We start from the raw sequence: 12,775 nt of genomic DNA on the forward strand, positions 1-12,775 counted from the left end.
CTCCCCCATTCTCCCACAATACTGCCGGGTATCTTAGGAGCCTGAGAAGTAACCAGCTCTGATCACCAGTGGCCCACGACCAGGACCTAGAGATCAGACATTCCAAGGTCAGACTTGGAACCCTGCGGCATGTGGAGTTCCCGGGTCAGGGATCATACCTAAACCGCAGGTTCAATCTACGGCCACAGCAGCTGCAACACCGGATCTTTAACCCAATGTGTCCAGTCAGGGATCGAACCTGCATCCCAGGATTCCAGAGATGCTGCTGATCCTGATGCACCACAGTGGGAACGCTTGGTCTTAATATTCTAATTCACAAAATGAGAATCGTATCCTAGGCAGTCTTCAACAAGAGCATGGGGTGGTTTTTGTGAGAATCAAATATGAGGATTCGTGGGACATGCCTAGGACTGTGGCTGGTTGCTCTCGGAATTAAGTAGTTTTTTTTGTTCGTTTGTTTGTTTTTTGTCTTTTTGCCATTTCTTGGGCCGCTCTGGCGGCATATGGAGGTTCCCAGGCTAGGGGTCGAATCAGAGCTGTAGCTGCCAGCCTACGCCAGAGCCACAGCAACGCAGGATCCGAGCCGCGTCTGCAACCTACGCCACAGCTCACGGCAACGCCGGATGGTTAACCCACTGAGCAAGGGCAGGGATCGAACCCCCAACCTCATGGTTCCTAGTCGGGTTGTTTCTGCTTCGCCACAACAGGAACTCCTAAGTAGTTTTCTTTCTTCCCTGCCTTACCGCCATCCTATTATTTCAGTCTCTCCTGATTATCCATTTGGCTCCACTCAGCTGGAAAATCCTCAGATTCCACCGGAAGCTTTGGGCTGATGTTCTAGGAGGCTTTGTTTCCTAAAGAGGGCAAATCAACTTGATTCTCAAATGTGACTTCTTTCCGGATTCAGCTGTCTGGCTGTAGAATGTGAGACACCTAATAACATATACCCCGTTATGATAATTCTTTCACCAGAAGAAAAGTACTTATTCTGTTTTTTCCCCTTGAGATCCAGCCATTTTATTGAGGACTAAGGGGGCCAAGGGGATGGAAAAGCTGGGAGGATAATAAGAGCTGATGTCTTTCTCCCAGCAGGGATCTCTCAGCTTCTCAGTCGCTGAAAAGGCAAAAAGGTGCATATACTTAAATGATGTTCGGCGTGTTTTTTTAAAAAATGTTTTTTGTCTTTTTAGGGGTGCACCCACGGCATATGGAAGTTTCCAGGCTAGGGATCAAATCAGAGCTGTGGCTGCTAGCCTACACCACAGCCACAGCCACAGCAGATCCAAGCTTCCGCTGCAACCTACACCACAGCTCACAGCAACCGTGGATGCTTAACCTACTGAGCAAGGTCAGGGATCGAACCTTTGTCCTCATGGATGCTAGTCAGATTCGTTTCCGCTGCGCCACAACAGGAACTCCTAAAAAAAAAAAATCATTTATTATACTTAAAATTTCAGATACCTTTGTAGAAATTATGCTACAAAATAGCTGCCCAAGCCCATCTCTAGCTTTAATGGTTATCAAAAACTTAGCATTCTGGTTTCACCAGTAACCCAATTTTGTTGTCATTATTGTTTTTTCCAGACACCTTATTATACCACCGTTTAAGTCCTTTACAATATATCAGTGACAGATAAGGACGTTTTCTATCAAAACCACAATACCATTATCACAATCAATAAAATAAAAACCCTATCATGTGATACCCAGTCCATATTCCCCCAACTGTTTCAAAAATGTTTTCTTATGATTGTTTCTCAGAATCAGGAATCCCCTGTATCTGGTTAATGTTCCTTAAGTCTTCTTTAATCTATAACGGGTCTTGTGGCAGCCTCAGAGTGCAACACACAGATCCCCTCAACGAGAACCTGCAGCCCAGCTGCAGAGCATGAGGTCAGTGCCAAAGGCCTCTTCACCCAAGGTCACGCCCTTCCCTAAGCAGCCCACATTCAAGGCAGGGTAGAAAGGCCCAGCCTCTTGCCCTGACACAGAACAGACAATTCAGATGGACAGCATTGGCCTCAGAGATTCCCACGGGATTGGCCAATGCTTTGCCAGGCTTGTGTCACGTGGGGTTTTTTCCCTCTGCATCCCAGCCCCTTCTGTTACAGATGCTGATCCTTATTAAATATCTTGTCCCCAAAATGTGTCTTGGTAGTTTCTTCTAGAGAAGGCAATTTGCAAAGTTCTCTTCCCTTTCTGTAATCCTGACTAGTTGAAGAAACTTACGTTTTAAAATGTAAATGGGAGTTCCTGTCGTCGTGGCGCAGCGGAAATGAAATGAATCCGACTAGGAACCATGAGGTTGTGGGTTCAATCCCTGGCCTTGCTCAGGGGGTTAAGGATCCAGTGTTGCCGTGAGCTGTGGTGTAGGTTGCAGGCCGGCAGCAACAGCTCCAATTAGACCCCTAGCCTGGCAACCTCCATATGCCACAGATACGGCCCAAAAAGGACAAAAGACAAAAAATAAATAAATAAACAAAATGTAAATGAACTGTTCCCTAGGGAGTTCCCGCTGTGACACAATGGGTTAATGATCCAGCTTGTCTCTGTGGCATTGCCAAGGTTTGATGCCCAGTCTGACACAGTGGGTTAAGGATCCATCATAGCTGCAGCTATGGCGTAGGTCACAAATGCAGCTTGGATTCGATCCCTGGCCTGGCAACTTCAGTGTGGTTGTAAAACTGTAAAAGCAAAAAAAAAAAAAAAAAGTGGTAATGAGACTTACTGTGTTGGTCATTTTGCAGTATATACAAATACTGAATCATTATGTTGTATAGTGTTATATGTCACATATACATTAATAAATACTCTTTTCAGCATCCCACATTCATTTCTCAAGAGCAGGAATTATAAGCCAAATATTCTCATTTTCAACTAAAAGGAATTTCTGATCAACTAAAACCAAAAGAAATCAAAGATAAATACAACATAACTTAACACTTCCATTTTATTTTCTAAAAGAAGCTAACCCATTTCAGATAGATTTCAATCAAACTGCTGACATCACTAAAATAAGTCACAAAGGAAAAAGTCTACATTTCTGTTAAAAGCTATTGTCATGTGAAAATTATAACAGGTTCATCAATCTCATTCTTACCCCTAATATAGCAAGAGCCAACTGGAGCAACCACAGGTTGGAGGGAAAGAGCAGGAATAAGAATTCAAACCTGTCCTGGAGTACCCTGTCCTAGCAGTAGAAGTTGCCTGACCCAAAGCTGCCTCACTTTCATCCCTCCTCAGATAAATGAGCAAGCTGCCTTCCCTCCAGAATCTCATCTGACTCACCTGAAAATCAGAAATGACTGCATTTCCAACTTCCCCGGGGGCTCTTGTGAGGGTTGGATGGGATGATGCATGAGAAAGCAGCTTTTCAGTGCTGCTACATACCCACAGCTGTAAATCCTTGCACCCACCCACACACCCACGCGGGTGGGGACAGGCACACACACATATATACACAGAGTTATGCTGCTGACTCACCTTGTAGGTAGGAAGCAGCAACTGCACCTGCAAATAGTCCACCTTCCCCTTCCCACTTTCAAGGTCTCCTGAGCCAGGTGTGCATGTTTACGTCCTTGACAAACACCCCAGGCTTCCACGGGATGCCCCGACCATGAAGGTGGCGTGGGTTCAGTTCTTGCCCATGTTTGCAGGGTCCAGACTTCCCCTGCTCTCCCCATCTTTCCATCGCTCTTTGATTCCTGACCACCTGCCCCAGGGACTGCAGGCTCCAATATCAGAGAGACCAGTGACAACAGACTTACAGAAAGTGCTTAGCCACCTCCCATGATTGCAGAAGGCCACGTCTCTTTGAGTGCATGTGCTAGTGGTTCTGTTCCTCTGCCTGCACCAGGTCTGATGCACCCGCACGCTCACCTCCATACTCAGGCACACTTTCCACCTCCCTCAGAGGAGCCATCAGGAGCATGGCCTCAGCCCCTTGCAGCTTCTCCTAGGACCTCCCTGTATTGGCAAGCTTTTCCTCAGAGTTCCTGTCATGGTACAGTGGTTAATGAATCTGACTGGGAACCATGAGTTTGTGGGTTCAATCCCTGGCCTCGCTCAGTGGGTTGAGGATCCAGCGTGGCCATGAGCTGTGGTGTAGGTTGCAGACACGGCTCGGATCCCGAGTTGCTGTGGCTCTGGCGTAGGCCGGTGGCTACAGCTCCGATTTGACCCCTAGTCTGGGAACCTCCATATGCCGAGGAAGCAGCCCTAGAAGAGGCAAAAAAAAAAAAAAAAAGAAAAAAAGGCTCTTCCTCTTTTTATAGCAACTTTGTCAAAGGCCATAAGGCTGCTTAGATTTTTCACAGGTTTAAAATCCCTCCATGTAGATGGCCACCATTTCAGAAGGTAATTTGTCAGTGTGTACCAAAACCTTTTCAAAGTGAGCATATCTGCTACTGCAGCCTGCTCCACCCTTAAGACTTATTTGAAAGACACAATCTTGGATGTACACAAAGGACTATGTCAGTTTAATTTGTAGTGGCAAAACATTGAGAAAATTTTAGAGGACTGAGTATATTTTAACCATATGGTGGATTATTATGCATCCATTAAAAATAGTAATAGAGGAGTTCCCATCGTGGCTCAGTGGTTAACGAATCTGACTAGGAACCATGAGGTTGCGGGTTCAATCCCTCGCCTCGCTCAGTGGGTTAAGGATCCGGCATTGCTGTGAGCTGTGGTATAGGTCGCAGATGTGGCTTGGATCCCTTGTTGCTGTGGCTGTGGTGTAGGCCGGCAGCTACAGCTCCTATTTGACCCCTAGCCTGGGAAACCTCCACATGCCACGGGAGTGGCCCTAGAAAAGGCAAAAAGACAAAAAAAAAAATAGTAATAGAGGGTGTTCCCTGGTGGTCTTGTAGTTAAGAATCTGGCATTGTCACTGCTGTGGCTCAGGTCACCACTGAGGTATGGGTTTGATCTCTGACCTGGGAACTTCCACATGCCAAGGGAACAACTGAAAGAAAGAAAGAGAGAGAGAGAGAGAGAAGGAAGGAGGGAAAGAAGGAGGGAAGGAAGGAAGGAAGGAGAAAAAAGAAAGAGGGAGAGAGAGAGAAAGAAAGAAAGAAAAGAAAGAAAGAAAGAAAGAAAGAAGAAAGAACGAAAGAAAGAAAGAAAGAAAGAAAGAAGAAAAAGAAAGAAAGAGAAGAAATAGAGAGAGGATGGAGGGAGAGAGAGAGAAGGAAAGAAAGGAAGGAAGAAAGAGACAAAGACAGAGAGAGAGGGAGGGAGAGAGAGAGAAGGAAGGAAGGAAGGAAAGAGAGAAAGAAAAAGAAAGATTTAAAAAAATTGCAAGATGCAAGAAGCAGGCGTTTCACAAAAGAGGAAATACATATAGCCTATAAAAATATGAAAAATGCTAATTTCATTAGGATTTACATAAAAGCAAACCAGAATTTAAACAAGATGCAATGTTATAACAATTAGTTTAGCAAAATTTAGAAGTTTGACAAGATCACCTATTAGAGATATTTTGGATCAATGACTGGTAGAGTATAAACTGGTGCAGCCACTTTAGGAAATTTGCTTTGGCATTATCTTGACAAGTGTAACAGTCACACAACTTCCAAACCAGTAATTTCCTTTCTGGCTGCACATCCCATAGAAATGTTGGCACTTGTGTGCCAGAGTACACATATATAGGATTACGGCAATATTTACATCAGCAAAAAACTGACAACAACCCAAGTGGCCACCAACAGGAAAGTAAATTGTGTATATCCACAAAATGCAACATGATATGGCAGAGAAAGTGAACCCCTGCTACACATGATATGGATTAAATATTAAAACATTATGTTGAAGAGGAAAAGGCAGGTGTTGGAAGACTATGTATCATCTACTCAGTGCACAAAACAAGCAAGATGAACAATGTGGTTCTTAAACAAATGAACCAAAGATGAGTATTAGGACCTATTTACATTGGGGTAAAACCAAATTTCACTTAAAACATGGGCCTGGGGATGAGAGGTTGGAGATTCGGCTGGGGAAAGGAAGATAGAAGTTTTTGGTAACTGTCCTAGTTCTTGGATCGGGTGGTGGGTACACTGTATTCATTATATTGTTATCTTGGTAACTAACATCCAAGTTACATGTAATCTTTTACATACATAATTTTTTTTTCTTTGTTGGCTGCCCCACAGTAAATGGAGTTTCCAGGCCAGAGATCAGATGTCAGCTGCCAGTTGCAGCCTCTGCCACATCTGCATCAACACCAGATCCTTTAACCACTGTGCTGGGCCTGGCATTGAACCTGCATCTTGGCAGAGCAGGGGTGCCATCAATCCCATTGCACCATAGTGGGAACTCTTATATATATATATATATATATATATATATATATATATATATATATATATTTTTTTTTTTTTTAATTACAAGACATTCTGGAGTCAGGAGGGTTCAATTTTGAGAGTGGCCACAGGAGGGTTGGTTGGAGGGTCACAACCAAAGGGTTAACCCTGTTGGTCACTTAAAATCCAGAAAAAAGGAAGACTGTTTAGGAGGAGTTCCTTGTTCTATAGAAACATCTTTATCGGTTCCTTCTAACCCTATTTCTGCCTATTTCATAAGTTTTGCTTTTCCAAAAAAAAAAATTATTGCCAGGCAATCCATGCCATGTAAGTTACTTCCTGCCAAGTCTCCTATGAGTAATACTGCTGAGCAGCTGAATAGCATCATAGCATCATGGTAACGACTCCATGTTCTGAAGTCCAGCTGCCTGCTCCAAAGCCCACCCTACCACTGACTAGCTGTGTGACCTGAAGTAAGTTATTTACTCTCTCAAAATGAGATTTTGTCATCTTTAAAATGAGCATGATAGGGAGTTCCCGTTGTGGCACAGCAGAAAGGAATCCAGCTAGGAACCATGAGGTTGCAGGTTTGATCCCTGGCCTTGCTCAGGGGTTAAGGATCCAGCATTGCTGTGAGATGTGGTGTAGGTCACAGCTGGTTTGGATCTGGCGTTGCTATGATGTAGGCCAGCTGCTGCAGCTCTGATTTGACCCCTGGCCTGGGAACCTCCATATGCCATGAATTTGACCCTAAAAAGACAAAAGACAAAAATAAAATTAAAAAATAAAAATGAGCATGCTAATAAGAGTCCCACTATATCTCACTGGTGTGACAATAAATATTTTGTGTAGCCAAATGCTTGATACTGGATACTTGGTAAGGAAATTTTCATTTCTGGCACTATGGTTCACTAGTACCCAGAACAACACTCCTGCTAAAAACAAACTCAAAAGCATGTTGTATCAGAGTTCCTGTCATGGCTCAGTGGTTAGCAAACTGCCACTAGCATCCATGAGGACATGGGTTTGATCCCTGGTCTCGCTCAATAGGTTAAGGATCCAACATTGCCATGAACAAAAAAAGACCAAAGAAAGCACAAAAAGCATGTCGTATAAAATATTTTCATATTTTTTTGCCTTTTTTGTCCTTTTAGGGCCACACCGTGCGGCATATGGAGGTTCCCAGGCTAGGGATCTAATCAGAGCTGTTGCCGCCGACCTACGCCAGAGCCACAGCACCACCAGATCCGAGCCTCATCTGCGACCTACACCACAGCTCATGGCAATGCAGGATCCTTAACCCACTGAGCAAGGCCAGGGATCAAACCCACAACCTCATGGTTCCTAGTCAGATTCATTTCTGCTAGGCCAGGATGGGAACTCCATATTTTCAGATTTTTTTAAGATGCATCCATAAACTGGCAAGATGATAAAAACAACTCATATCCTGATTTTGGTTTCTGGTAACTATTTCCCAAGAAAAGAAATCAGAACTCCTTGGAGAAAAAACTGATTCCAGAGGGAAGACAGGAAGGATAAAAAGTGAGCCTGTGACATTGTTGTAGTGCTTGACACCAAAGAAAATTTCAAAGAATAATGGAATCATAACAAAAGAACACAAGAGTAAGTTGAAGGGGATCTTAAGGCCCTAATAGTGACAATAAAAGCATCAAAAAGGATGATTAAAGGTGAAAGACATACACTGAATATATTAAAACCAAAAATTCCATTACATAAAATAAAGCTGGGCAGGGAAGGGGAGGAAGAAGGACTCATGAGTCACTATCTAAAGAAGCTATTAAACAAAATTCTTGCTGTGAAAATTGGTAGAGGGAAAGAATTAAACATTTATCTTGGCATTGCAGTATACAATGTATTTAGGGAGAGCCAAATGCTCTATTTTACAGAAGAATGCCAGCTAATAAATATAGACGGAATAACGGAATTAATTAAAAATCATTCACAGTGATTACTGAAATTATTGATCTGTTTTCAAAAAATGAATGAACTGACTGTTGACCAATGGGTGTTAAAAGAATAGTAGAGTGGTTGATAAGGAACTGGACATTCATCCATTGGTAAAGTAACATCACATAGACTCTTGGTCACAAGCAAGGAATGTCACTGTTCAGTCAAGAGATCAGGCTGCTGGCCGCCAATATCCAGATCTCCAACAATACGGATACAAAGTTCACAGCCACACTTCTGACACACACAAACAGTAAAGTAACCAACTCATAACTTTAGCTTGAAATAAATCCCAGACCAAAACTTAAAAGGATAAAATTTTAGAAGAAAACATTGGAGAACATTTTCATGACCTCGGGAAAGACAAAAGCCATAAATGAATTCTTTAAATAATAAATCGGATTTCATGAAAATGAAAAATTTACTCCTCAGAGGATATCGTTAAAGAAAAGGACAAATCACACAGAGAAAATATTCACAATACAGGTTGATGACAAAAGACTTGTATTCAGAATATCTAAAGAATTTTTAAAACTTGGTAACAAGAGGAGTTCCTATCATGGTGCAGCAGAAACGAATCTGACTAGGAACCATGAGGTTGTCAGTTCGATCCCTGGCCTCGGTCAGTGAGTTAAGGATCCAGCGTTGCCGTGAGCTGTGGTGTAGGTTGCAGACACAGCTCAGATCTGGCGTTGCTGTGGCTGTGGTATAGGCCAGCAGCTGTAGCTCTGATCAGACCTCTAGCTTGGGAACCACCATATGCCACAGGTGCAGCCCTCAAAAGACAAAACCAAAAAAAAAACCAAACAAACAAACAAAAAACTTGGTAACAAGAAAATAAAGAATCCAAATAGGCCAAAGATCTGAACTAGACCCTTCATTAAAGAAGACAAATAAGATTTCCTCTTGTGGCTCAGGGGGTTAAGAATCTGACTAGTATCCACAAGGATGTGGGTTTGATCCCCAGCCTCATTCAGTGGGTTAAGGATCAGGTGGTGCCTCCAGCTGTGGTGTAGGTTGTAGATGCAGCCCAGATCTGGCATTGCTATGGCTGTGAGTGTAGACTGGCAGCTGCAGCTCTGATTCTACCCCTAGCCTGGGAACTTCCATATAAAAAAGAAAAAAGGAAAAGAAGAACATATATGAATGACCGATGAGCACATGAAAAATTGCTCAATATCTTTGCAAATTAAAACTACAATGAGATACCACTGTACACCCAGTAATGGCTAAAACTAAACACCAGCAATATCAAGTGTTAAGAGAGCATGTAAAGTAACTGGTCTTATACAATGCTGATGAGAATGTAAGGCACAACTAATTCAAAAAACATTTTGACATTTTTTTTTTAAGTTAAATCATGACTCAGTAATTACACTCCTAGGCATTTACTCAAGAGGAATGATTTGTTCACATGAAGATATGTACATGAATATTCTTAGTAGCTTTATTCATAATAGCTTAAGCCTAAAACAACCCAAGTGTCTGTCAAAAGGTAAATGGTATGGGAGAAGAAACACACTTTTCCTCTGTCTTCTTAGATTCAGTGGCTGGGACATGCAAATTAAACTAACAAGTGAAAGACTAACAAGAGAAAAAAAAAACAGCTCATTTACATGTGCAATGCATATACACAGAGGAGAACTCAGTGATGACTAACTCGAAGGAGTGGTTAGAATTTGAGGATTACATATACCAACTTTTTTTTTTTTTGTCTTTTTGCCATTTCTTGGGTCACTCCTGCAGCATATGGAGTTTCCCAGGCTCGGGGTCCAGTCAGAGCTGTTGCCTCCGACCTATGCTAGAGCCACAGTAACTCAGGGATCTGAGCCGTGTCTGTAACCTCACCGCAACTCCAGATCCTTAACCCACTGAGCAAGGCCAGGGATTGAACCCGCAACCTCATGTTTCCTAGTCGGATTCATTAACCACAGAGTTATGACGGGAACTCCTATATATACCATCTTATCAAAGAGTGATAAATTGTGAAGAAGTGGCAAGACATAGGAAAATGGGATTGGGCTTCTAGGGAAGATAAACTGTAAGAAAGTAAACACTTGGGGAAACTAATAGAAGATAAAGATTATTTTAGTAGGATTTATTGTGAAGACCCATCTTGATGCCAACTTTCTGTCTCCAGAAACAGGCTGTTTTTTCCCTTCCTGCTATGGGAGAGGACATGAGAAATGCCTTCGCAAAGGGAAATTTATGCCTGCTTGTACACAGGTGGGAAGGCAGAGAACCCTTTCTATATCTGCTGTTCTTCAATTGCCTTCAGAACAAAGGGAGGGTCCTGCCTCAGTGTTGACAGTTACTGACTAATCAGGATGGTGGTTGCTAAAGGGTGGGATGTGGTGGCAATCTCTTAAAATAAGACAACAATGAAATTTGCTACATCGATTAATTCTCCTTTCACTAACAATTTTTCTATAGTGCACAATGCTGTTTGATAAGCATTTAACCTACAGTAGGACTTCTTTCAAAATTGCACTCAATCTGTCAAATCCTGCCCCTGCTTTATCAACTAAGTTTACGTCATATTCTAAATCCTTTGTTTTCATTTCAACAATCTTCACAGTGTCTTCACCAGGAGTAGATTCCATCTCAAGAAATCAATTTCTTTGCTCATCCATAAGAAGCAACTCCTCATCTGTTAAAATTTTATCATGAGATTGCAGCAATTCAGTCACATCTTTAGGCTTCACTTGTAATTCTAGTTCTCTTGCTGTTTCTACCAGCTCTGCAGTTACTTCCTCCACTGAAGTTTTGAGCCTCTCAAGGTCATCCATGAGGATGGGAATCAGCTTCTTCCAAACTCCCATTAATGTTGATATGCTGACTTCCTTCCATGAATTAAGGATATTCTTAATGGTATCTAGAATGGTCAATCCTTTCCAGAAATCTCTCAGCTTATTTTCCCCAGATCCATCAGAGGAATCACCACTTACAGCAGCGATAGCTTTATAAAATTAAATAAGATTTGAAAGTTGAAGTTTCACCTTGATCCACGGGCTGCAGAATGGATGCTGTGTTAGCAGGCATGAAAACAGCATTAACCTTGTTGTCTGGCTCCAATAGAATGCTTGGGTAACCAGGTACATTGTCAGTGAGCAGTAATATTTTGAAAGGGATCTTTTTTTCTGAGCAGTAGGTCTCAACAGCGGGCATAAAATATTGACATAAACCATGTTGTAAGCCAATGAGCTGCCATCTAGGCTTTGTTGTCCCATTTATGTGGAACACAGGCAGGATAGATTGAGCATAATTCTTAAAGGTCCTAGGCTTTTCATAACAGTAAATGACCACTGGTTTCACCTTAAAGTCAACAGCTGCATTAGCCACTAACAAGAGTCAGCATATCCTTTGGAGTTTTGAAGCCAGGCACTGACTTTTCCCCTCTAGCTCTGAAAGTCCTAGATGGCATCTCCTTCCAATAGAAGGCTGTTTTGCCTACACTGAAATTCTGTTGTTTCATGTAGGCACCTTCATGAATTGTCTTAGCTAGATCTTTGGGATAACTTGCTGCAGTTTCTACATCATCACTTGCTGCTTCACGTTGCACTTTTATGTCAGAGAAATGGCTTTTTTCCTTAAACTTCATGGGCAAACCTCCACTAGCTTCAAACTCTTCTTCTGCAGCTTCCTTGTCTCATTCAGCCTTCCTAAAATTGAAGGCTGAGAGTTAGGACCTTGCTCTGGATTGGGCTTTGGCTTGCAGGAGTGTTATAGCTGATCTGACCTTCTATCCAGACCACTAAGACCGTCTCCATATCAGGAATATGGATATTTGGCTTTCCTATCATCTGTTTGTTCACTGGAAGAGCACTTTTAATTTTCTTAAAGAACTTTTCCTTGGCCTTCCCAACTTGGCTAACTGTTTGATACAAGAAACATGGCTTTTGGCCTATCTTGGTTTTCAATATACTTTCCTTACTAAGCCTAATCATTTCTAGCTTTTGATTTAAAGGGAGAGATGTGCAACCCTTCCTTTCAATTGAACATTTAGAGGCTACTGTAGGGTTAATTGGCTTAAATGCACTGTTGTTGTGCCCCAGGGAATAGGGAGGCCTGGGGAGTGGAAGAGAGACAGAGGAACAGCTGGTCAATAGAACAGTTAGAACACACAACATTTATCAATTAAGTTCATGGTCTTATAGGGCACGGGTCATGGTACCCCAAAACAATTCCAAGAGTAACATCAAAGACCACTGATCACAGATCACCATAACAAATATAAATAATAATGATAAAGTACAAAATATTGCAAGAATTGCCAAACTGTGACACACAAGACACAAGGTAAGCAAATTCTTTTGAGAAAATGGTGTGAAAAGACTTACCCAACTCAAGGTTGCTGCAAACCTTCACTTTGTAAAAAATGCAGTATCTGCAGAGCACAATAAAGTGCAATAAAACAAGGTCTGTGTATCTTACGATGGAATACTACTCATCAAACAAACAAACAAAACCTCCCGATACACTCAACATAGTTGAATCTTAAAAGT

At 42.1% G+C, this 12,775-nt stretch overlaps 1 pseudogene; it reads right to left on the reverse strand.

Annotated features, from left to right (window-relative positions):
* Positions 1-10,238: 10,238 nt before the first annotated feature.
* Positions 10,239-12,422, reverse strand: LOC125128812 (tigger transposable element-derived protein 1-like; annotated as a pseudogene).
* Between the last annotated feature and the right edge of the window lie 353 nt (positions 12,423-12,775).

The sequence above is a fragment of the Phacochoerus africanus genome, chromosome 6, assembly GCF_016906955.1.
Source record: "Phacochoerus africanus isolate WHEZ1 chromosome 6, ROS_Pafr_v1, whole genome shotgun sequence".
NCBI lineage: Eukaryota > Metazoa > Chordata > Mammalia > Artiodactyla > Suidae > Phacochoerus > Phacochoerus africanus.